Here is a 26,985-nt window from a genome sequence, read left to right as displayed (position 1 = left end):
TTTTCTGTTGCAGTACCAAGTTTCTTTACCAGAGTTCTATTCATTAACTGGATCTTTCTTGACTTGTCTGCTGTAATACTAATTAAACTTCAATCATCCATGTTTATTCCAGTCCAGTGTTAACTTGAACGTCCAAAACATTGATGCTGCTTTATTTTATATACCAATTACTGCCATTTATGATGTGGAATTTAGTTTTAAATGAACCATAAAAGCCATCACATGGACAGAAAAGAAGATTTTGAAGATTTGGTCAGCAAGGTGGCTATAAAGCTAGACAATGAAAAAATAAATAATTGGATGCCAGAAGTGGATTTCAATTACACCTAATCAGGTTTTATGTCTGGTTGAAAGGAGAACTTGATAATTTATAAAATTGTGTTTGATGGAGAGGGAAGAAAATGACCAGATGATCTTTGTAAAGATTAAAAAGAACAGACTGACACAAGAAGGATATTCACCATCATGCTGGGAAGATTTGAAGTGATCACCCTGTACAAAGAGGGTGGTAGACATGGCATGGCAGAGACCATTGTTTGTGGATACCATCTACTGGCTTGAACTTTAAAAGCATTTCTCCATGGAGGCAAGTATGAACAATTTGCAATGGATTGCTGAAAAGGATGGCATATAATATGCTACTGACAGATTGACGGAGATGTCTAAACAGTCATTCAAAACCATGGTGATGATACATTATCATTCTTCATTCCTTTTTAAGACTTTCTGTCCTAAACAGTGCTACTGCATTATTCATAAAGCTGTGGCATTTTCAATATTGTGAGAATATTTTAAGTTTTGAAAAGTAGCTATCCTTTAGTTTAATAGGAAAAAAATATATGACTTTCTTATTGTTTGGAGATCAACATAAAATAAATACCCAGGCAGAAATTTAATAGCTTACCCTGGTAAATATCCCCAAAGAGAAATACCATTTCAGCTAGCCTTATATTTTTCTTTATTTTTAGCTTAAATATGCTACACAATAAACTCAAAAGAAACAGAAACATTTATCAGTAAATGACTCCTAAGCTATTTTAGCTATTTGTGTATTTTTGTGTTTTGGCAACATTTTATATTAAACAAGGTTGTGAAGGTATGGACTTGTTTAATTTCATTCTGCAACTAACTGCTGATAAAGTTGGATAATTTGTGCTTTGCTTCTTTCATTTCTAGCTATAAAAATGTTACACTAATATAAGTCATTCTCTGCCCAAGGTAATACAAGGTTATCTTAGGCTAACTTTGTTTCCTAAGAAAATTCATTCAAATATTATTTGTTATGATATATTAAAAGTTTGAAGTGCTTGAGTACATTTTTTTTGAAGCGGTAATAGTTAACAAAGTTGTGAACACATGCTATAAGTTTAATCATATACTATGCCTTGCTTTAATATGTCATGACATTTACAGAAAATCATTAAATACTAATCTCTGTTTCTTAAACATTTAGTTACTGTAATGTTTATACAGTGTGGGTGTATTAAGGACTATTTTCTGTTGTTTGCTACATTAAAAAATAGTGATGCAATGTTTTTCATTTGTTTCTTATTCTTACATTTATCTGTCTCTGAGATATGGCAATTTCTTTACAAAGGCTGTAGGCCTTATAAAACTCCATAAATTAGTCTGATTCTTTTTCTTACCTGTAGATGACATAGATTAGTGATCAAGAAAATACGTGCTTGTTTGTGAACATATAGAGGAGTAGAGCACTCCTCTATATGTTCACAAACAATCTGCAATCTCTTTATCGAACCCTACAGTACTTCTGCTCCACTAAGTTACCACTCCCCAAAATGACTACCTCAGCCATTCTCTTCCTACCGCAATGGTTATTTAATATTGCTCATTATTTTTTTTTACATTTTGATTTCAGTGAATACTGTCTTCACAGGAAATGCCTCTTGATAAAGAAGAGCAGTATGAGAGCTTAGTCTGTAACCCATAATTTTAGTATTTTAGAGTGAACTTCTTACCCAACTTCTGGAAAAGTTTTAAAGCAATATTCTAAATTCAGTAGTAATATAAATAAGATAAATGACTTTTCTAAAGTTTTGATAATTTTTAAGTGCAAATACTTTTAGAGGCCATCATTGCAGTATATCAGGCACTGAACAGCAATCGGTTGAAGAAATACATGAAGCACTCCTAATGCCATGTAGAAGTCAAACATTTAAAAGAAAAAAGCATGACAGGAGTTAAATAAATTTGTAGAATACATTTAATAAACTTATAAAAACATGAAAAGAATATGGTAGTCCCTGTTTTTAACAAGTGGTAATATTCATCCAAGCCCTGGTCCTCCAACAGCCCCTAACCGTATCCTCACCACCATAATTAACTCCACATCATCCATTCCTATTCACAGCCTTAAATTACCAGATCTCAATATTCATAGCATGTGTAAAAAAAACTCTCATGCCTACATGTCTGGATACTTAGAATTCTCCAGACATTTCCCTTCATCGATATAACAACTCATGGAAGTGCATGATAGAGCCAGGATTTCCTAGAATACTAACACATCGTTCTCATCTCTCCAAACCTACTGAACTCTAGAAATATCATCAAAGCTCAAATCATTCTTGACAAATAAAATTACTTCACTAACCACCAAAATCTCTACTCTAGCTTTTTCAAAAAAAAATCTGGTATGGTGTATCTCAAATTCTTAGATCTGGTAAACTGTAGCAACCCATCCCAACCCATATCCTCATAAATCTGCTTGCCAAGCAGTCTGTGCATTCATCGCCCACTTTATCAACTCTGCAATCTCTTTATCTAACCCTACACTACTTCTGCTCCACTAAGTTACCACTCCCCAAAATAACTACCTCAGCCATTCTCTTCCTACCTCAAATTTTGTGCATGCCTATCCCAACCCAAGCCAACCATTGTAGTCATTAACCATCTCCCTGAGTATCTTAAAACTGAAACCGATGTTATTGCCTAACTCAATTCTCTCCTTGTCAACAGATTCATACAAGAATGTCACTTGTCCCAATGCTGGAAACATTCCTACATCCTAACACTCCACTAAGGTGTTTCATATACAGAAGTGAATAACTTCAGACCTATTGCAATGCTCCCTATATTATCCAAGATCCTGGAGATCCCAATTGCTCTATTACACACTTTCCATCTTCATCAATGCATGACATTCCTCCTTCTCACACTACTGACATAGCTCTTCTATCATTTCTGTCTATAGTTTACCTGCACAGAAATATCAGCTCCTTCATAAACATAGTCTTTATATACCTCTCTAAGGCTTTTAACACAGTTTGTCACCATAATCTTCTTTAAAAAAATTCAGATCTAGGTCCCTCAAATTATTTCTCCTCATAGTTCATCCCCTACCTCTCCAATGGAATTCATAGTGGTAAATGGTTACATTCAATCCCTTCTTTATTTATTTCTCATGTAAAAGTTTCAAAAGAGTGCTTATTAAGTCCCATTTTACTCAAGATTCATCTTCAATTAAGTAAGTCTACCATTATTCAGTATGCAAACAAACCCAGTATTATCTCGTACATCAAATCCATGCATGAACTCCAATCACCAATTCAACAATCTTTTTCTTTCCCAGAATGTTGGCACAATGATTTCACCTTTGTTCTTGAACCTAATAAGTAAAAAAAATAAACTCATGCAGCTTATCCCATAAGATCACCAAAATTCTGCAACCACTCTCACCCTCAATTCTTCAAATGGGATGTCCCCCAAAAGGTTCTTCACACTTAAATGCTAGGCCTAACCATATATCAAAATAATAAAATGTAACAGCCATATCCAACAACACACCAAATAAAAAAAAAATCACAAACTGAGATTACTCAGCCAAACAAAAACAAATCTGTCAAGAAACACATTGCAACTGCTTTAATTCTTCCTATCTACCTCTCTGTCGCCTCCATTTTTAGCAAACTTCAAGCCTTCCAACTATCTACACTGGAATAAACCTATAATAAAATAGGCACATTTGCACCCAACTCTCTGTCATATACCCATCGGTGCAAAGCTCTCATAGAGATGAATTGCCTTAATTCATCTAATCATCTCAAGCTCTATGAGTAAAACAAGCTTATAAAATCTTACATTTTTTCTACAGGTATCCCCCTTCCCGACCCCCTAGTTCCACTGATAAACTTCTTTCTAGAATCACCTTCTCCAATAATCAACTGGGCATGCCCTCCACTTCTTCAGAGAAGCCAACCTTTAGAACTACCTTCCATTGCTTCCATGTGAAATTACAAATCTTTACCAGTTCAAGTCACAGATAAAACATCACCTTCTCGCCAAATGCATCTCCACCTGGATGATCTCTCAGGTCATCTCTAATACTACTTAACTAATCTTCTCACTATTTCATACAAGGCCATATAAATGATCCCATAATTTCCATAAATATTTATTTACTAACATCTCCATAGTCCTGTTGTGTCATCCATCTCATGCCTCCTCTCCACTCAGCTCTTCCTTACCCTTTTCACCTGAGTCCTTCCAAACCCAACCATTTCCTCCTTTATCTCTTACCTCTACCACCACCTTCCACCTTCTCACTCTTCCTAACTATATCAATCCTCCAGAAATCATAATTAACATAAGTTCATAGGTTCATAGGTGTGCACTAGGCTAATGGCCCTGGAGCCTTTAGAAGTCTAGCCCAGAGAAGTGCCCAGGTATCATGCCACCCAACATTAGTTCCCAGTACTTCTATCAAGTAGAGTTACTGGACTCATCTCCGGGGTAAACTTTCTATTTCCCATCCACTCATCAAGATTTCTCTTGAAGAGGGCCAGTGATTTGCTCTGCTTGACATGTATGGGAAGTCTATTCCAGAGCATGGGCAGTCTCTGGGTTATGAACCTGTCCCTCCAGCATGTTCTGTTGATTGTGGTAATGAGGTTGCGATCTCTAGAGGATGTAGTGTGGAGGAATTGGGATTTCTTTAGATGTAGCATTTATAACAGAGCTGGGTCAGACATGGCTTTGTAAGTCAAGCAGAAATTGCCTCTTAGTAGATGATATGAGACAGAGAATAGATGGAGTTTTTTGAGTCTGTCCATGTAGGATGTGTTTAAGGCCTAGGATCCTCTTCGTGAGGTACTTTTGTGGCCTTTCCAGCCGTTGCATGTGTCTAGTGAGGTACATGCCAAATGGGGCATTATACTCGATGACTGGCCTAATGAGGGAAAAGTAGAGAGAGATGATAACCTCTTTCTTCCTGGATGCAAAATCTTTGGTAATGAGAAGTGCCACATAGAAGGACTTTCTGACCACAGTGGCAATATGGTTGTCGAAGGAGAGGTTGCTGTCACACTGTGTCCACAGATCTCTTATAATGCCTTCAGTATTCAGTGGGCTCTCATCGATGTGATAGTTAGTAGGAACTGAGTTTTTCCCAAAGGGGATGACAATGCATTTTTTGGCAATAAGCTTTAGGCCATGGTTTCAACACCAGTCATTGGTCTCAGTGAGGCCTTTCTGTAGGATGTCTACATCACTTGGGGAGTTAATAATGGCTCCCAGCTTGCAGTCATCTGTGAACTTGATCAGCCAGAGTCCCTCCGTGTTGGCCTGGACTTCAAGGAAGTAGATGCCAAACAGGAGAGGACCCAGGACCAATCCCTGTGGGACTCCACTCATGACTGGTCAGCAGTCTGACTTGGAGTCTGCTACTTTCACACTGTGGGTTCTACCTTTGAGCCAGTTTGCAACCCATGTAGTGATATAGGTGTTGATGCCTAGGTTGGTGAGTTTATCAATAATTCCTGAGTGGCAAATGGTATCAAAGGCCTTGGCCAGATCAAAGTAGGTTTTATGACCTGTCTTGCTCTCATCCAAAGCTCTGGTGACTGACTCAAAGAAGTCAACCAGGTTGAGCAGGCATGATCTACCTTTCACAAAACCAAATTGCATGGGATCTAGAGTTTGGAGATTCCTTATATCCTTGTTAATTAGGTCCATGATGATGTGCTCCATAGCCTTACATATCAGACTCGTCAGACTAATGGGGTGATAATTCCCAGGGTCTGTAGTCGCTGCTCCTTTATAGAGAGGGATGACTGTAGCAGTGTGCCATTCGGTAGGGACAAAGCCTGAGGTGAGGCTCTGACTGAACAGGGCACACAGATGTGGTACCAGTTCACTTTGTAATTCATGTGGAACACATCCAGTGATATTGTCATGTCCCATGGAAGCTGTATTCTTGGCCTTGGACAATGCAGCTTTAACCTGTGCTACAGTAATGCTGGGAGCATGGATTTCCTCTGGTATTGTGATTGGTCCTGGGGGTGTAAAGTTGGCACTGAATCTGTGGGCCAGTATGTTGGCACTATCTTTTGGTTAGTATAGGAGGTACCATTATGCAGTAACTCAGAGCAAACCTAGGTATTCCGTGGAGATTCTTGATATAACTATAGAAGGCTTTGTGGTTGTTTTTAGTGTCTGCTGCAATTCTGCTTTCATAGCTGGCTTTGGAGGTTTTGATGAGGGATCTCAACTTTTTGTTGAGGCTAATAAGGGAGTTTTTCCAGTCTTTGGACTTCACCTTTTTCTGCAACAGTTTCTTCCTTCTGTTGTAGAGTTTATTAATGGCAGGAGACCACCAGATTGGCTTCCTTTTTTTGGAGGAGAGCATCTTGGTTCTGTTGGGTATGGCTAGTTCCATGCATTTATGTATGTGTCCGTACAGTGCATCAGTTTATGATTCGGCAGTCATGCATCTATTTTCCATTGACATGGGTGCATGAAGTTAGCCACTTCTGTTTTTAGGAGCCCAAAGTCAGTTTTGGAGAAGTTTTTCATGGTGGTTGCCTTTGCAGGGGGTGTGGGTGAGATGTGGATTTCCATGGTGATTAGTTTCCGGTCTGATCTAACAAGGGAGGAATTGACTATTGGTGTAGAGCAACAGTTGCCCATGTTAGTAATAACCAGGTCAAGGATGTTGCTTCCTCTAGTGGGGGTAAGCATATGCTGGTTCAGGGCATTGGAATTGATGAATTCCAGGACGTGTTGGGCCAGTATATTGGTGCATGAGTAGTTTTCCCAGTTGATGGAGGGATAGTTGAAGTCACATAGCATGAGAGTGTTGGGTGTGACCGTAATAGTTTCCAGGGTGCTTAGGAATGTGGAGTGAGAGTCTTGGAACATGGTTGAAGACCTATAGCAGGCTACAACCTGAATCTCTGTCTTACCCAATGTTAGTTGTACCTGAGGTATCTCCAATGCGTTATGCTGGGCTACTAGTCTGAAGGTGTGCATATCCTTTATGAATATGGAGACACCACTGCCTTGGGAGCTTCAGTCCATGTTCTGGGGCCAAAAGGTGTGGAATGCGTTATAGCCTGGCAGTGCAGGGGTACTTTCTGCTGCTTTAAACCAGGTCTCTGTTACACCACTAATGTCAATGTTCTCCATTTTGAGGAGTGCTTTGAGCAAGTGCATCTTGAGATTTAGACTTCTAGCATTGAACAACATGACCCTCAGATCGCATTTAATTATAGCTGTTATGGTGGTAATTTGGTCTTTGGAACATCACCTAAAAAGGTGCCAGAGCCTTAGCCAGTATCCAGAAATCCAGGGGTGACAGATGCAGGACATCTCTAGCAAAGCATCGAGGTCTGTCAGGCATGTCATACCAAGCAGACAGATACTGGAAACCCCTTAGAATGCCACCAGAAACTTAGCCAATTGTTGAAGTCAATCATTTTCTGCTTGTACTGTGGTATAATTCTGGGTGATAGTAGGATGCTGCTCAGGGCTAGGGTCATACTTGCCTGGGCCACATAATCTGAGAGCTCCTCCATGACTCTTTTTATGTAGTCCAGGGAGGTGCATCTCAGGTCATTCACACCCACATGGACAGTGACAAAGTCATACTTGCATTTGTTGTGGAGTGACCTGAGTGTGTGTGTGTTATGTGTCGGATTCTGGCACTTGTTATACAGCTGACTGTTACCTTCTCCTTATTCAACCTAGTGAGTTGGACATCAGTGTGCCTCACTATCGAGTCACCTATGATTAGTGTATTGGGCAAGCTGTTTTGCCATAGGGGCTTAGGTTGAGGGGCACACTCTATAGTTGAGCTATCTGTCTTGTGGATTTTGCTGTGTTGTGGTGGTCAAGTGCACTTCCGCCTTGGAGGTCTCTGCTGTTTGGGTAGATTTCTGTTCAGAGCGTCCACAAAGGTGGGTGTGTGGTTTGTGTTTTTATGTGAGAGCTGTGATGGTGGGTGTTCTGGAAGCTATGTGTTACATGTGAAGTGGTGCAAGTGTTGACTTTCTCCTCTTAACCAGCTATTCCAATCTTGGCTTGAGAGTGCATGGCTTCCAGTTTGGATATATAAGTGCATCTCTCACAAGTCTGAGTGTTGGAAGGTAAGAGGTGTACATGAGACAGTTACTACACTGCCTCAAAATGCCCAAGTTCACCAGATTAATAGAAGAAAGCACAAGGAACTGACCTTTAGACATGTCAGGAGGGATGGTCATTATTACTAAGTACTGGAGCTGTTTCCTTATATACTCCTTTTACAGGAGAACTGTCACTCAAGGTGTCTGAGTCTGTACAGAGCACTGCCAAACACTTGTGAGGAAACTAATATGCAGACCCTGAACATTTAAGGATGAAGTGTTTAGTTAGATACTCTGAAGTTAGAAAGAAATCAAGCAGTACATACTGAAAAATAAAGAATTAGCTTGTCAGGAATGATGAAAAGAGAGGAAATGCACTACTGCCTGGCTACTACTAATGCTGGTCTCAGCACAGCTTCAGTCTGTTGGGATACAATACTACTGTCTGTTTATTTTAACTGTTGAGCTTTTCTCCCCGGGCCTGCGCTGAAAATGGACCTACGTACAGTCGGACACTCCCGGTCAACAAATATAAATAAATAAATAAATAAATAAAATAAATAAACAATACTCCTTTGCTTCTTCTCTCACCAGAAGTAAAATGTTAGCACCAATCCCAAGAAGAGAAGCAGGCCATGGCCTGTTTGGTGATCCACACTCTTGTCCCAGATGATGCAATGGTCTGCAGGCTTTGTAACTTTTTTCTGGTAGATGCCTCAAATAGCAACTAGACCAATCACGCACGTTAAGCACAGACACTCACTCTCCAATGAGAAAGATTCAGAAATCAATGCACTCTGCTCCTACTTTCACCAGGATCAGAATATAAGCACAGATTCCAAGCTGTCACCTATAAAGCAGTTATTAAGCTTTCTGGTGATCAGCAGTCTCCAAGAACTAATGTAACTGCACTCCTTCTCTCACCAGGAGAAAACAGAAGCACTAATCTCAAGATGACTACTGAGAGGCAGAATGTGGGCTCTCCAATAACTGGTGGTCTTGCAATAGATGCTTAAAAGTAAGAAGAAAAAAAATAGTTTATCCTAAACACTGCAGTGTGCACTAGAGGAGTTAGATGTGAAAGTAGGTAACTTAAGTTTTACCTTTCTAGGAAGTTAAATTTTAGTGGAGAGTCACTATTTTTAAAACAGCAAGATAAATTGAAAGGGGTTGGTCACTTTTGTATTCTGGTACTATGGAATACAATAGGATAGCTAATAAGTTTAAATAGTTGAAGGGGAGTGATTTCACAAAATGATAATTTTGTGCTTACACCAGCCAGTAAAATCGGAGAGGAAATGAGATATATGGTTAAATTAATATAAGGGGCAGGCAACTGGAAAGACAGTAGTGTTTAAGAACATAACAGTAACCGGGTCGGAGGGTGGGAAAATTTTTTGTCTGACTCACAAGAGACAGAGCTATGGTCTATTTTCAAGTTTTAATATGCAGTTAAAAGCATATATCTGTTACCAGATATGCTGGCACACCTACTGGATGCTACTCAAATCATATGTCCGTATCTCATTTAATGGTATACTGTATTCTTTTTTAAATCCTCTCAAGAAATACTTTTATGTTAACCTGTTTTTGTTTTCTTTTCTTTTATGTGCAATTGTATTCGATGTTGTTCTTAATCTGTTAGCCTCTCTTGGTAAACAAATCCAACTAAAAAAATAAATAAAAGCACTTTCCTTCAAAAAGGCATCACTGAACTTCATCAGACAAAATTAAATAGCCAACCCTCTTTTAAAGAGTATTAATCATGTGACACACACACTTCAAAATTCAGTTAATTAATCACGTGATAAATCACTACTGCATTGGTTTAGTTTAAAAAATAGTGAAGCTAGCATCATCGTTTCTGCCTGGAGATTGGAAAGCATTAAATGCAAACTGTCAAGAGAAGTCATATGTTTCCATTCCTGCATCAACATCTTATCAAAGATCTGCAATTGTTTAAAAAAATTAAAAGAAAAATGAGCTTAGCACAGTATGCTTATATAAAACATTCTTTGAATCATGATTCTTAATAGCTCTTTCCTTTAGTTTCCTACTTGTTTTCTAATATAAAAAAATGTCACAGGTAAGGCACCTTGTTGGTGTCACAAGTGAACCTGGATTCATCACCTTGTTGATATCACATGTGAACCTGGATTAATCGCCAATTGTTTTCTGAGTAAAATCGATAACATCCTGGAGACTGTTAGCATTAAATCAACATTGCCAACAACCAAAGTATGAATCAATTCCATACACATTGCTGGTGTTTTATAGGGGCTCTCAACTGTCTGTTTTCTAAAGTAAATTTAAATTGCTAGAGCTTTTGTCAACAAAGTTAGGCACTTCTCCAAAATACTTACTTTACACCATATGACCCATAAAATGTCCAGTGGTTTTAACTATATTCCTTAAAGCAGATCTATCACCAGTGAAAGTAGATGAAACTGACACTACCTGTCTGTTGTCATTGCTCTGCTTGAAGCTAACCTTAGTCTAACTTTAGTAACTGGTACGTATGGCTTGTATTTTGCATTATAAATACAAATCGATAATTCTTCAATCAAGGTAACAGGGTGATATCTACTTTAAGAACTGCATTCTAATTGCCTGTTTTCTAAATAAATTATTTCAGCCAGTAGATAACCTAGAAGCATAAATGAACTGAATTTAGTTATCTCCTGTTGAATGCGTTGCAGTACACACTGGTCTAATCAAGATATTTGCTAACATTAATAGGCTTCCTGTAAATCTTGGTTGACAAAGTGCCTCCAACATCTTTATACACTGTAGCAGCTAAATAATTAATCTCTTGTTAGTGACTTCATCTTCATGTTTGAACTGGTAGTAGCTCTATTCAAATCTCTTAAAACATCGCCAAACTGTTCATGGAGGAATCCCTTAGAAGAAAAACACTGTCAATAAAATAAGCATGAATTTTGCAAAACTTGAAAAATGAACATCAGAACACCTCAGTTTCATCCCAAATCACATAAAAAATATTGACAAACGTGGACACCATCAAGACAGCAATTGGAAAAAATACTGGTGAACACCTCATTCATGAGTACATAAATCAAGTCTACTTATATTTATTATTTATATTTATTGTGTCATTTAACTTATCCAAAAAGACTCTCACCAAATCAGTATCCTCATCTTTATATATAACAGTCTAGAGGGCAATGATTTCAAAAGTAACTAAAAATATTGGTTAACTAACATAATACAGTCTGGTAACAAAATCATAGTAATCTCTTATCAAATAAGAAATTCTACCAACAACATGTTAGAAAAATGTTTAATTATCACTACACTAATTTATTTCTTTCAGCTACAATAGGGTCTAAAGGATAAAGCTTTCATATTTGTGTGAACCTTAAGTGTGCCAAAAATTATTGGAAACATGAGAAATGTCACAGGTAGAAGAGTTAAAATGTCATTTTACAAAATACCTTCATTCAATAACCCTGGAAAAATAGTCAATCCAAACAATCATACTCCTATCCTTTTTCCTGTAGAGTGAAGAAGCAACAAAAACAGTGCATTGATACTTGGGGAATAATGTGTTCTGTCCACTGGGAAATATACTCAATTATCAGCAAGCATGATCCTAAAAGTACAGTGAAATTAAAATATGCACTACTCATTTTTTTTACTCCTTCAAATTGTTAGAAACCTTCTGCTTATTGAAATTATTTACTAAAATAATACCAAAAAAGCAGACTTCACATCTCCTGAGGAGTGTTAACAGTAATTCATTGATCTCCACTGGTAAAAACTGAGTTGATAATAGCCTCACCCTTCCAAAAGCCCATAGTGTATCCTCATTGGTTGAAACAGTTGTTGCAGAACGTAGTGGAGCCACTTGTTCCTTCTTCTACAAAGATGGGATCTGTAGAGCTGACGCAGTTCTAAAAATTGTACTTGATTGATTGACAATGGTGTACATCCTGGTTACTTGTCTCCTTCTCATAACTACTATTTGTAGAGGAAGCAGTAGCATTTGATTGGTAGTGAACACCTCTCTTATTATTCTGTTGCATACCAGAACTACATGTGTTAGTTTAATGTTTTCATTCTGTTATGAGACAACTTTTTATGTATTTTTTTCTGAAATTGTTTCTCTCCCTTATTGGTAACATCAATATGTGATTGATTACTTGTTACTTTACATGTTTAAGATTTGATAATTAAGGTACTTGAGTTGATATCTCACTCTGCTTGAAAAAAAACATGTGACAATGCATGCCAAGAAATCTTTTTATTTAGTCCAATTAATTGCTAAAGGAATACTATAAAGTCTACAGAGGCAACCACTCTCTAATACATAGCTTTTGTGCAGGCCAGTTATTGAGTACAGCTCTGCCTTTGGGACTTATCTCACTAAACATATTAAACAATTGGAAAGACCCCAAAGATTCTTAACCAAAATGATTACAGACATAAAGTCCATGAGCTTCAAGAGAAGCTAGAAGCTCTTTTCCTTTATACAGTGTCTTTATTGTCTTTTAGACTTGAGAGACCCAACTGTTCTGTACCTTCTGCTTTTCCATTAGTCTAATATCTCTACCAATGCTAGACCACCAGGGTTTAGGATCACTAGGAAGCAGGGCCCTAAATTTTTACCAACAATTAAATAAAACATGGTGGAGTGACAGGTTTATAACTCAACATCTCCCAAACCTCTGGAATAAACTCCCCCTGCATGTTAAACATTGTGTTTCACTGTATTATCTTAAATATAGATGATTGAATAGGTATCTAGAAATTTACTTGGGAATTGACTGTTATAGCCCTCCAAAATAATGGAGGTGTGGCCTGAGGGAAGATACTGGAAAAGTGTGACTGGTTTTAAGACTCAGTGGCACTTTTTATTACAGAATTGCAGTATGTTGTTTTTCCGCTATGCAGTATACCAAATTAGTTTTTGTGGTACACTGACTGCTCTACCTTGCATAGTAGAGTTTTCTGTTAGCATCAAAACATTCATGCCACATTGGTACCTGTGACAATGTGAGGTATTGTCAGCTATGCCAGGAGACGTAAGGCAGTGGATGTGTAACATATGCCAGCATAGCTAGCTGGCGTTTTGTAAAGAACTGTATGTCATTTGTATATCAAACTGATTTGTAAAGATGCTTGTGTTGAAAATGTATTTGTAAAGCTGCTTGTGTTAAAAAAATGTACCAGCAGCGGTTCTTGCTGGACAGAAAAAATACACCTATATTTCAGATTGTACTATTACTGTTGAAATTAATATTGTAACAGAGGATACTGAATGATAAGAGGCTAATCTCAGTCCAGCTAAGTTTGAACAATAGTCTGAAATTAAATTACCTGGTAATCCATAACAATTGTATCTTACAGTTCTCAATGCAGACAGAGACAAAAATCTGTACTAGGAAGCCTTCTATAGTCTCCTTTAGGGTGAACTAATTGCTACTCTGGAAGGGTGAAAGTATGAAGCTCTGTGAATGTATTATTGACACATAAGTGCTAGATTCTGGTTCAGTTGCTAGGAAAGGGGATAGTATGGGAACCAGAGTGAAATGACAAGATGTATGTGATATCATTCTGTAATCTAGGACTAAAATCATGTTTTAATACCAGATGAGACAGAAGTCACAGAACAGTCTGTTTTTGGAATCTGAGATAGAAAGATCACTCACCTACTTCATCTTTTCTTGCTTTAGGAAGTAACCAAGGAATAGTAATTCTTTAGATCAGTCAGGAAAATATAGTAAGATTAGTTAAGTTCTGTTTCTCTGTATCTGTGTGAATCTATTAATATGTGTTATTTTTAATATTTCCTGTAATTGAAACTCTGGTGTTCATTGCAAATTGATATTTAGTATTTTCATGTTCATTTATTATTTATTATTAAATATATATATAATATTTTCATTCTGGTTGGTCCTTTAGAGAATATTTTAACCTTTGAGAGTACTTATATTTTTTGTTGACACCGTGGCTGTTCCTGAAAGCATTGCTGTTTGATCAACATTACCATTTGTATTAATATTACTTTTACTCAGTATAATTGGGTACCCTTTTACGAGCCTTAAAGTAGTTGGCTGGTGGCAGGGAATCTACCTTATAGTCTGAGCAGAGGGGCATAGCCAGTAATTCTGTGACTGTCTTTCCCAAGTGTGTGGATGAGTGTGTGTGTGTGTGTGTGTGTGTGTGTGTGTGTGTGTGTGTGTGTGTGTGTGTGTGTGTGTGTGTGTGTGTGTGTGTGTGTGTGTGTTTGTGTGTGTGTGTGAAAATCAAATCTCAAAGAGTGTGCATTAGCTACTTGGAGCAGAGACAGAGAGCACTGGTTTCACAGACAGAGTGATGGAGGACTTGGTCTGGGACAGTCAGCTGATGACTCAACTCTATAGCTGTGCTAGTGGGGAGTCTTATTGGGGGCCTGGAGAGAGAGAGATACAGAGGGAAACCCAGACCCCTGACTGTGTTCCCTGTGTGATCTTAAGGGAAATTGTGCTTGGTGAAGAGAACTGCATCTAGAAATATTGTGTGTATCTATCATTGTTCTAAGTGAATGTCCCTCACTGGTGTCAGTGGTGAGGATTCAGGCTCCTTGATTACTGGACCAGAGAGGGGGCATCACAATACCGATAAACCCAGACCAAACCCAGACCGAAACACTAAAGGTGGAGGTGTGTCCATATTCATTAAGGATATCCACACCTCCAAGCTAGTTGCTCAGCATAATGCATCCGAGATTAACCAAGTTCAACTAACTCTGGGCAAAACCGCATTCCAGATTTTAGCTTGCTACAGACCCCCCATCATGCCCCAGGATTCCCACTCCTCTTTTCTTGATACACTGGAAAATATTAAGGTACAACCCAACACTCTAATAATGGGTGATTTAAACTACCCTACCATTAACTGTGAAAACTACTCATGTACCAGCACTTTTGCTCAACGTTTTCTGGAAATCATCAATTTCAACGCCTTGGATCAACTTATCCACACCCCCACCAGGGGTAGCAATATCCTAGACCTGGTCATCACCAGCATGGGTGACCAGTGTTACACACCAGAGGTCAGCTCCTCGTTGGTCAGATCCGACCACAAGCTAATCACCCTAGACATCCACATCCTGTTCCCACCCCCCATTAGGAAAACAACCATACAAAATTTCTCCAAAGCCAACTTCATGCTTCTTAAGACAGAAGTGGCAAACTTCATGACACCCATGCAGATGGACAATAGAGGTACAACTGCTGAATCCTACACAAATGAACTTTATAAGCACTTACACGAGTGCATGGATTGTGCTATTTCTAACAAAACCAAGATGCTATCCTCCAAAAAAAGGAAGCCAATCTGGTGGTCTTCTGCCATAAACAAACTCTACAACAGAAGAAAGAAACTGTCGCAAGAAAGAGTAAAATCCCACGATTGGACGAACTCCCTGGTCAGCCTCAGTAAGAAGCTGAGATCCCTCATAAAATCCTCCAAAGCTATTTATGAAAACAAAATTGCCACTGATTCTAAAGACAACCACAAAGCATTCTATAGCTATGTCAAAAATCTCAATGGCAACACTCAGATCTGCTCTGAGTTACAGCACAATGACACTAAATTTATAGAACCAGCTGATATTGCCAACATCCTGGCAGATAGGTTCAGTGCTAACTTTACCCCCCCCTCCTCACTCCCTAAAGGGCCCATCTTTATACCGGTAGAATGCAAAGTTCCTGTAATCATGGCTGCATAGGTAAAACCTCACTCTCCAAAGCCAAGAACACAGCATCCATGGGACCTGACAACATCCCAGGCTGCCTTCTACATGAACTACAGAATGAACTGGCACCCCACCTAGGTACCATGTTCAATCATAGCCTCACCTCAGGCTTTGTGCCCATTGAATGGCGCACCATGATAGTTATCCCACTCCACAAAGGGGGGGCCACAACAGACCCCGGGAACTACTGCCGCATTAGCCTGATGAGCCTCGTCTGCAAGGCCATGGAACGTATCATCATGGAACTCATAAACAAAGACATTGGAGATCTCCAAACTCTGGACCCCACACAGTTTGGGTTTGTAAAAGACAGATCATGTCTCCTAAACCTGATAGACATCTTTGAAGTAGTCACCAAAGCCATAGATGAAGGTAAGGTGGTTCACACAGCCTATCTAGATCTCGCCAAGGTGTTCGACACCATCCCCCACTCTGGAATTATAGATAAACTCACTAAACTTGGTATAAATCCCTATGTCACAAAATGGGTTGCCAACTGGCTTACTGACAGAACCCACACTGTGAAAGTAGCAGACTCCAAATCAGACTTCAGACCAGGGACAAGTGGAGTACCACAGGGTTCAGTCCTGGGTCCTCTCCTGTTTGGTATCTACTTCTCTGAAGTACAGGCTAACACAGAAGGTCTTTGGCTAACTAAAGTTGCAGATGACTGCAAACTAGGAGCCATAATCGAAACTCCTAACGATGTGGACATCCTACACAAGGGCCTCACTGAGATAGATGCCTGGTGTCAAAGACATGGTCTCAAGCTCAATGCCAAAAAGTGCATTGTCATCCCCATTGGTAAAAACTCTGTACGCATGAACTACCACATAGGCAGTAGTCTACTTAACACCGAAAGTGTGATAAGAGACCTTGGGACACAGGTGGACTGTAGTCTCTCCTTTGATAATCACATCGCCACAGTGATCAGGAAATCCTTCTACGTGGCACACCTCATCACAAAAGGTTTCTCAACCAGAAAGGTCATTGTTCCCCTCTACTCACCACTCATTAGACCCATTATAGAGTACAACGTCCCTTTTGGTATGTACCTCACAAGACATCTACAACAACTGGAAAGGCCACAAAAATATCTCACAAAGAGGATTACTGGCCTCAAACAGATGCCTTACGCAGACCGTCTCAAAAAACTCCAGCTTTACTCCGTCGCATATTGCCTACTCAGATGTGATCTCTGCCTAACATACAAAGCTATGTCAAACCCAGAGCTGTTGGACATGCTCCACTTAAAGAAATCCCAATCTGTCCGAGCTACACGCTCTAGGGACCTAAACCTTGTCACCACAATAAACAGAACATGCTGGAGGGATAGCTTCCTGTCCCAGAGACGTCCCATACTCTGGAACAGACTACCTGTTTATGTCAAACAGAGCTCCTCATTAGCACTCTTCAAGAAAAATCTTGATGATTGGGTGGGTATTAGGAAATTCTCCCCGGGGATCACTTCTGTGGTTCTGCTTGACAGGGGCACAGGAAAATAATTTTCTTGGGTGGCAAAAGTCAGGGTACCTTTTTGGCTAGGCTTGTATAAGCCCTAGGGCCATTAGCCTAGTAGTACCTACCTATGAACCTATGATAAAAGTACCAAACAGAAAATTGAAGACATCATCACTGCTGATATTTTTAAAATCCTAATACTGGAAGGTTATTTTTTCAGCTTAAGACTGTTACAGGATTGTCACATGCCTTTACAGCAGTTTAATTTTCCCATTTGGGTACTCTGGCAACCTTTTGTCAAGCATCCACACCCACACCCACACCCATTCACTCCATGTTTTATCAAACAGTATGTGGTGCTAAGAAAAAGCATGTCTTCTGATTCTGATATATTGTTCTATGATGAGTTATTTTTTTCATGCCTATGTCTACTTGCTTACAGTTTTCAGACTGCAGACTATAGAAGGTCTACACAAATATGGACTATCATGCCTGTTAAATTGTTTAGTCTAGCAGATGTAAACACATGCTTATAAGTAAGACAGCATGTTGAAAAGTACAGGCAAGAATCATCAGCATGAGATCTTTTCCAGCAGCAAAGGAAGTGCATCAGTGAAGAACAGTTTGCAATATACATCTGTGTTGCAAAAGCCCTGCAGGCTTGCTAAGCTCCAAACCTACCCAGATGGTGATCCAACTGTATACCAGTAAACATCAAGAATATCATGCTCTGCCAAAACAATGATTTGTGAGACCACAGGTATGGATTTTATGGGAGAACATTTTGCTTTTAGAATACCCTGAATTCTTCTCACTCTATTCCAGCAAGTGTAAAATGAGGAGCTTTTTCAGAGTGTGGCCTGGAATGTAACTCAAAGGTTGTGCAGCAGGGGAATGTGTGATGTGATATCCATCAGCCATGCTTCTCTTAAGCTAGTGCTTCCAAATGGATACCCAAAAAATGTATTTTACCATGTCCAACCCCATGGGTGAATCGCAAAAAATCTGTAGTGTTTGACAAAAAAATTTAAGAAAGGTTCTATAACAGTACTATCCCCATCCCAAATAAAAAACATGTCAACAAGGTAACTTGAATACGATGACCAAAATTTACTAAATCTTGAGTAGAACAAAAATCTGTTTTCCCAAGTGAGCATAACCAGGTGTGCAAAAATGGGGGCACACACTGCCCCCATTGCCACCCCACTGACCTGCTTGTAGTACTCCCCTTCAAAGAAAATATAATTGTCAAAACTAAATCTATCAAGACTACTAAAAATCTAATCTCTGAGGTGTCAAAAAGATGATCTTGAGAAATGGCTTCCTCAGAAAAGTGCAGACCTGCATCATGAGGATACTGGAAAAAAGGTCTATGACATCTATGGTCAAAAAGCATGCCCATTTTCCCAACAGGTTAGGATTCAATTTCCTCAAGAAATCCCATGAATCCCTTAAGATATGTTGGTGTTTATTTAGCAAAGTTTTTAATGTTCTACCTGGGTATAATGCCAGGAGCTACATTTCTGACCCCTGTGCTGCCACTATGAGCCAGTATGTTGGGGCTTCCACATTTGTTGTGTGTCTTGGGGATGCTGAAAAATGTGGAAATCAGTGCTTCTTTGGTATACAAAAATTCATAGGCTTCGTTAGTTATAGTGCCCTGAAGTAGGGCATCTTCTAAGAGCAGCTCAATATTTCTGTATGAGATATTGATCTCTTTCCTTGAAGTTGTTTTATACCAACTCTCATCTTGTAACATACTAAAGATTTTTCCTATATAGTCAATGTGTGTAGTAATCACCATGCCTCCACCTTTATCTGGCTTCATTATTCTAACTGACCTATCATTGGTAACACTATCAAGTACATCCTGCTCTTCAGTAGTTACATTTTGAAAAACCTTTCCACTGCTCTTAAATGTGGAATACATTTCTCTTTCACAAACTTTTTGGAAAACTTGTGACATGTTGTGTATAGTGGGTTTAACAGTACTTTTTTTCTTACAAAGTGTTGGCAAGCAGGGAATCAGTCTACCCTTGTATATGTAAGATAAGTTCAATTTTCAAACAAACAATTTAAGTTCTAAAATTGTATCCACAATGTTTCCACCCCAATAGGGTACAAACTTGAACCCTTTTTCAAACAACTTAAAATGTGTTGTATTAACCTCCATATCAGAATAATTAAAAATGTGAAAACCTTTGTGTCTCAAAATTTTTCACCCTCCCCCAAGGTTCAAAATTTCTATTTCATCATTATCAGACTAATTGTGATTTACCTGCTGGAGTAATAGGCCCTTTGTTGATTAAAACTGATATTCTGTGGTGGTGCAAAACCCTTCTTTTTCTGGTTCAAAATTCTCTCCGATCATCTCGGTTTGTACATGAGAATCAGTTGTTGTGTTCCTAAAGGGGCAGCCTGGGGCTCTTCTGAAGTGGACTCATCATCATCATGTTGTGGATCTTGGTATACATGTACAGGGTCCCTTATGTTTTGTGTGTTTTCACCTACCCCCCCCAAACCAAAGGTTATGGTCTCCCCTCCCTGTACTCAGCACTGTCCCTAGCTAACTTCTTTTCCTTTTTCTTAGTTACCCTGGATGCATGTTCATCTACAAAACTGAAGATATTTTTAAATTTGTGTTAGTACTCAGAAATCAATAGATCACTCTTAATAATCCATTCAAGGTTGGTTATTTCATTAATTAAATCAACAATTCTCTTGTTGTTAAATTTAACAATGAATTCTAATAATTCCAGCCCAAAATGGTTAAACATCTCAACCAAGGTAGAATATCCTTTCGACCCATGAACCACACCAAAGGGAAATTTAAAAAGTCTAAGGCCTTTAGAATCTTCTTGTCGGTGTAAACATTTCCTTAAATACGCATTCTCTGTATAGTCCTTAATTTCTTAAGCGTCTATTGAAAATCTCTCAATTGAAGCTTAAAACTAATTTGAGTGTCATTCAACTGGACTGCCCTAGTGGAAAAATCAGAATCTCTGAACAGCAATTTGGAAAATTCCTGGGACCTTAAACCGTGGTTCTCATTTGAAGTAAAGTCTTGGGAAGGTATATAAATGTGTCTAGTAAATTCATTATTGCTCCCCTGTAATGGTAATCTATTCACTCCATCCTGAGATAAACTAAGTTGGGGTCTAACTGTATTGTGATTTTCTACAATATTCTGCCTTTGCAAAGCAAGCAAAGTCTTAAGATATGTAGAGACCTCATCCATCTTATGCGTTAATAGTTCAACAAGTTGTGTAAGTTGTCCCTTACCATCTACCAGTGAATTAACCTCTCGGATAACTTCCATAATAATATAAATAAAATATAATCTATAAAACATAATCCTATCAAATGGACAAACAAGAGCTTAATGCAGGTAGATACCCTCCTGTAGGGTACAAAAATATATAGAAATAACACCTCAAATGAAAAATATATTTGAATCAAAATCAGACTTGCATTAAGGTAATATTGGTCCATACAAATAAAGTTTTATCATATACAGTACAGTAATGTAATAGCCAGCACTCAAAAACTGTTTTTTCTGGGAAGCTACTGGTTCCTCCATATGGAAACATGGTCGCTAAGCCTCAAGTATCATTGATACACATAAAATCAACCTATTGTATTGAAAGGTGCAATAACAGTATTATAGCTGTTCAAATCAACCAAAGTCGATTATATATAGCAAATAGTCCAATGTCCCAATTCGTTAAGGCAGCCACACAAAAAATATGTGTAGTCTTCATGGAGTAAAGCTGAAACGATCAGTAAAGCTGCAAAAACAGTAAATACCAATTGAATATAATAAACGACAAAAAAAAAAACAGATATGTTTTAAAAAACATACCATTTATCATGAAAAATAAAACTAGGAAAACATTGCTGCTTGGTCAACATTACTATGTGTATTAATATTAATTTTACTCAGTATAATTGGATATCAATTTAAGACCCTTAAAGTAATTGGCAGGGGGCAGGAAATCTACCTTAGAGTCTGGGCAGAGAGACATAGCTAGTAATTCTGTGACAGCCTTTCCCAAGTGTGTGTGTGTGTGTGTGTGTGTGTGTGTGTGTGTGTGTGTGTGTGTGTGTGTGTGTGTGTGTGTGTGTGTGTGTGTGTGTGTGTGTGTGTGTGTGTGTGTGTGTGTGTTAAAAATCAAATCTGAAAGAGTGTGTGTCAGCTACTTGGAGCAGAGACACAGAGCACAGGTTTCATAGAGAGAATGGTGGAGGACTTGGTCTGAAACAGTCAGGTGAGGACTCCACTCTATAGCTGTGCCAGTGGGGAGTCTTACTGGGGGCCTGGAGAGAGAGAGAGAGAGAGAAAGAGAGAGAGAGGGAAACCTAGACTCCTGACTGTGTTCCCTATGTGCTCTTAAGGGAAATTGTGCTTGGTGCAGAGACCTGCATTTGGAAATACTGTGTGTATCTATCTTTGTTCCAAGTAAATGTCCGTCACTGGTGTCAGTGGTGAGGATTCAGGCTCCTTGATTAGTGGACCAGAGAGGGGGCATCACAGTATCGATAAAAGTACAAAACAGAAAATTGAAGACATCATCACTGCTGATATTTTTAAAATTCTAATACTGGAAGGTTATTTTTTCAGCTTAAGACTGTTACAGGATTGTCAAATGCATCTACAGCAGTTTAATTTTCCCATTTGGGTACTCTGGCAATCTTTTGTCAAGCATCCATACCCACACCCATTAACCCCATGTTTTATCAAACAGTAGGTGGTGCTAAAAAAAACATGTCTTCTGATTTTGATATATTGCTCTATGGTGGGTTATTTGTTTAATGCCTATGTCTACTCGCTTACAGTTTTTAGACTGCAGACTATAGAAGGTCTACACAAATATGGACTATCATGCCTGTTAAATTGTTTAGGCTAGCGGATGTAAACACACCCTTATAAGTAAGACAGCATGTTGAAAAGTACAGGCAAGAATCATCAGCATGAGATCTTTTCCTGCAGGCAAAATAAGTGAATCAGTGAAGAACAGTTTGCAATATACATCTGTGCTGAAAAAGCCCTGCAGCCTTGTTAAGCTCCAAACCTACCCAGATGGGGATCTAACTGTGTACCAGTAAACGTCAAGAATATCATGCTGTGCCAAAACAATGATTTGTGAGACCACAGGTGTGGATTTTATGGGAGAACATTTTGCTTTTAGGATACCCTGAATTATTTTCACTCTATTCCAGCAAGTGCAAAAATGAAGAGCTTTTTCAGTGTGTGGCCAGGAATGTAAATAAAAGGTTGTGCTGCAGGGGAATGTGTAATGTCTTCCTCTTAAGCTGCAGTTCATGCTCATTTGAGTTCTGACTCCATAGCTGAGCCCTTCTCAACTAGGGAAGGTTTTTAAACATTGTTATGTTCATAGGTTCATAGGTTCATAGGTTCATACTAGGCTATCTGCCCTAGGGCATTTATAAGCCTAGCCAGAGTGTGTATGGCTTTCGCCACCCATTTTAAATTAATTTTGCTATGCCCTTTTTCGAGGTTAGTATACTGTGCCTCTGTCTAACAGTGACACAGAAGTGATACCTGGGATAAACCAACGATCTCTCATCCACTCATCAAGATTCCTCTTGAAGAGAGTCAATAAGGGACTCTGCCTAACCTGGACTGGGATTTTATTCCAGAGTGAAGGGAGCCTCTGGGTTATGAATCTGTCCCTCCAGCATGTCCTATTTATTTCAGTGCTGAGGTTCAAGTCCCTCGAGCGCATAGCTCGATGGGATTTGGATTTTCTGAGGTGCAGCATGTCCATTAATTCCGGGTTGGACATGGCTTTATACGTCAGGCACAGATCGCCTCTGAGCAGGCGGTATGCCACTGAGTAGAGCTGGAGTTTCTTTAACCGGGCAGCATACGGCATCTGTTTGAGCCCCTTGATCCTCTTGGTGAGGTACTTTTGGGGTCATTCCAGTTGCTGCAGGTGTCTGGTAAGGTACATCCCAAAAGGGGCATTGTACTCAATTATGGGCCTGATGAGGGATGAGTAAAGAGGCACGATGACCTCCCCGATCTAGATGTGAATCCCTTCATGATTAGGTGGGCTATATAAAATGTTTTTCTAACCACTTTGGCCACGTGGTTGTCAAATGAGAGATTGCTATCAACTTGGGTCCCCAGGTCCCTAATTACTTCTTCTGTACTTAATGGATTTCCACCTATGTGGTAATTTGTGGGCACTTTGTTTTTGTCAAAGGGGATGACTATACACTTTTTGGCGTTTAGCTTGAGGCTATGGCTCTGGCACCAGTTGTCTGTTTCTATGAGGCCCTTTTGGAGGATGCTTGTGTCGGCTGGAGAGTCTATTATGGCGCCCAGTTTGCAGTCATCTGCGAACTTGGTCAGCCACAGTCCTTCCATGTTGGCCTGTACCTCCGAGAAATATATACCAAACAAGAGAGGTCCCAGGACTGAGCCTTGTGGGATGCCACTTGTAACTGGTTTGGAGTCTGACATGGCTCCAGCTATTCTAACCATGTGGGTTCTGTCCTTGAGCCAGTTTGCAACCCATCTAGTGACATAGGGGTTTATATTTAAGCTGGTGAGCTTATCTATAATGCCCGAGTGGGATATTGTATCGAAGGCTTTTGCGAGGTCCAGGTAGGCTGTGTGGACCACCTTCCCCTTGTCAATGGCCTTGGTGACTGTTTCAAAGAAATTGACCAGGTTTAAGAGGCAGGATCTGCCCTTAACAAAGCCGAACTGGGTAGGATCCAGTGTCTAAAGGTCCCCAATATCTTTATTTATAAGGTCCATGATGATCCTTTCCATAGCTTTGCAGACCAAGCTAGTGAGACTTATGGGGCGATAGTTTCCAGGATCCGTTGAGGCACCACCTTTGTGGAGAGGGACCACTGTTGCTGTAAGCCACTCTTTGGGTACATATCCTGTAGTAAGGCTGAGATTGAACAGTAGTTTTAGGTTTGGGTTTAGCTCTTCTTGGAGTTCATGTAGGACGCAGCCCGGGACACCGTCTGGTCCCATTGATGCTGTGTTTCTTGCTTTGGAGAGGGCAGCTCTTACCTGAGCATCTGAGATGTCAGGGGGGCAGCACTCTGCTGGGATAGATATTAGCCCTTTTGGTGGGGAGGGGGAGAAGTTTGCACTGAACCTGTCAGCTAGGATGTTGGCAATGTCTGTGGGTTCGGTGTATTTTTTGTCATTTTGGACTAATTCTGAGCATATCTAGGAATTCCCACCCAGGTTCCTAACATAACTAAAGAAAGCCTTGTGATTATCCTTAGTGTCCTGTGCAATTTTTCTCTAGAAGCTGGCCTTAGACGATTTTATGAGTGCCCGTAGTTTTTTGCTAATACTGATCAGAGATGCCTTCCCTTTTTGGGATTTTGCTCTATCATGTAGTAGCTTCCTCCTTCTATTGTAGTTATAGTTTGTTTATGGCTGGGGTTCACCAGACAGGACGTCTGCCTTTGGAGGACTGGGTCTTGGTTTTATTTGGGATTGCATGATCCATGCATTCCTGAAGGTGTTCATAGAATGCATTTATAAAGGATTTTGTGGTCTGGGCCGTATTATCCACAGGCCCGGGGCTTTGAAGGATTCCACCTCGGTTTTGAGGAGTGTGAAATTTGCTTTAGAGAAGTTTTTCACTGTGGTTTTCTGGGCATGGGGTGGGGATGTGAATATCCAGTGAGATTAGTTTATGGTCTGATCTTACCAGTGAGGGATACACTTCTGGTCTGGAGCATAGAGTCCCCATGTTGGTGATGATCAGGTCCAGTATGTTTTCCCCTCTTGTGGGAGTGGTAACAAGTTGTTCCATGGCATTTGAGTTTATATAATTCTAGGAACCTTTGGGCTAGGGTGTTGGAGCTAGAGTAATGCTCCCAGTCTATGGTTGGGTAGTTGAAGTCACCCAATATAATGGTGTTTGGAGAGACCTTCATATTTTCCAGTGTTGTCAGGAAGGCCAAGTGGGGTTCCTGGGTTTGGGAGGGTGGTCTGTAGCAGGCTATAAACTGGAAGGCAGTTTTTTACCCACTATTAGTTGCACATGGATAGTCTCTGATGCTTTGTGCTGTGCCACCAACCTGGAGGTGTGGGTATCTTTGACGAATATTGATACTCCCCTTCCTTTTGTGGTTCGGTCCAAGTTTTGAGGCTGAAAAGCATGGTATGGGGTATAACCTGGTAGTGCTGGGGTGCTCTCAAGAGTCTTGAACCAGGTTTCTGTTACTGCACAGATATCAATGTTCTCCATGCTAAGGAGAGTTTCGAGTGAGTGCATCTTGAGGTTTAGACTTCTGGTGTTGAGTAGCATTACTCTTAGTTTCTTATCCCTTGTGATACCTATGGAGGTGGGTTTATCTTTTGAGCCTTGCCTAAAAAAGGCACTATGGGGGTAGCAAGAGCCTTTGCCAATATCCGAAAGCCCAGGGGTGACAGGTGCAAGCCGTCCCTAGCGAAGCATCGTGGCTTGTCGAGCATGTCATCCCAGGCTGACAGGCATTGGATCCCCTTTGAATGACACCAATACTTAAGCCAATTGTTGAAATTGATCATCTTGTCTTCATATTGTTGGCATCATTTTTGGTGAGGGTAAGATGCTACTTAAGGTCAGGGTCATACCGGCCTGGGCCACATGCTCAGAGAGCTCCTCTATGTCTCTTTTCATGTAGTCCAGGGAGGTACATCTCAGGTCATTCACACCAGCATGGACAATGACTGAGTCATATTTGTACTTGCCTTGGAGTGACCTGAGTGCTTGTGTTATGTGGCAGATCCTAGCGCCTGACAGGCAGCTCACCGTGACCTTCTCCTTGTTCAGCCTGATGAGTGGGACGTCAGTGTGTCTGATGATAGAGTCACCTATTACAAGTGTATCAGGTGTGTTGTTTAGCCTTAAGGGCTGTGACTGTTCGGCACACTGGCTTTGTGAGCTATGTGTTGCACGTGTTTTGTTTTGGGGTAGCGGTTGCTTGGGTGTCTGCTTTGGAGGTCTCTGCTGCTTAGGCAGATTTTTATTTAGAGCCTCCAAGTATGTTATTGTGTGTTTATGTGTTTGGTTTGCTGTCGTGGTAGGTCTATGTGAGACTGGAATTTTAGTGAGTGTGGTTTCCTTCTCCTCCTGACTGGTTACGCCAGTACTGAGTTGAGAGAGCTTAGCCTCCAGTTTGGCTATATGGTTGCATCTCTCACATGTGTTGGAATTTGTTGGGAGGAGGAGAGGGTTGTCTGTGTACATGAGGCAGTTGTAACATTGCCTCAAGATTCCCAGATTCACCAGCTGGACTGGAGAGGAGATTGACAACTGACCTTATATACTTCTTATATGTATAAACTGTGTTTTTATTATTGTCAATGGAACTCTTCTAAATGAACCTCCACTGAATACTATGTGATTGTGA

The sequence above is a fragment of the Protopterus annectens genome, chromosome 9.part0, assembly GCF_019279795.1.
Source record: "Protopterus annectens isolate FY-2018-M chromosome 9.part0, PAN1.0, whole genome shotgun sequence".
Lineage (NCBI taxonomy): Eukaryota > Metazoa > Chordata > Ceratodontiformes > Protopteridae > Protopterus > Protopterus annectens.
This window is presented reverse-complemented; position numbering follows the sequence as displayed.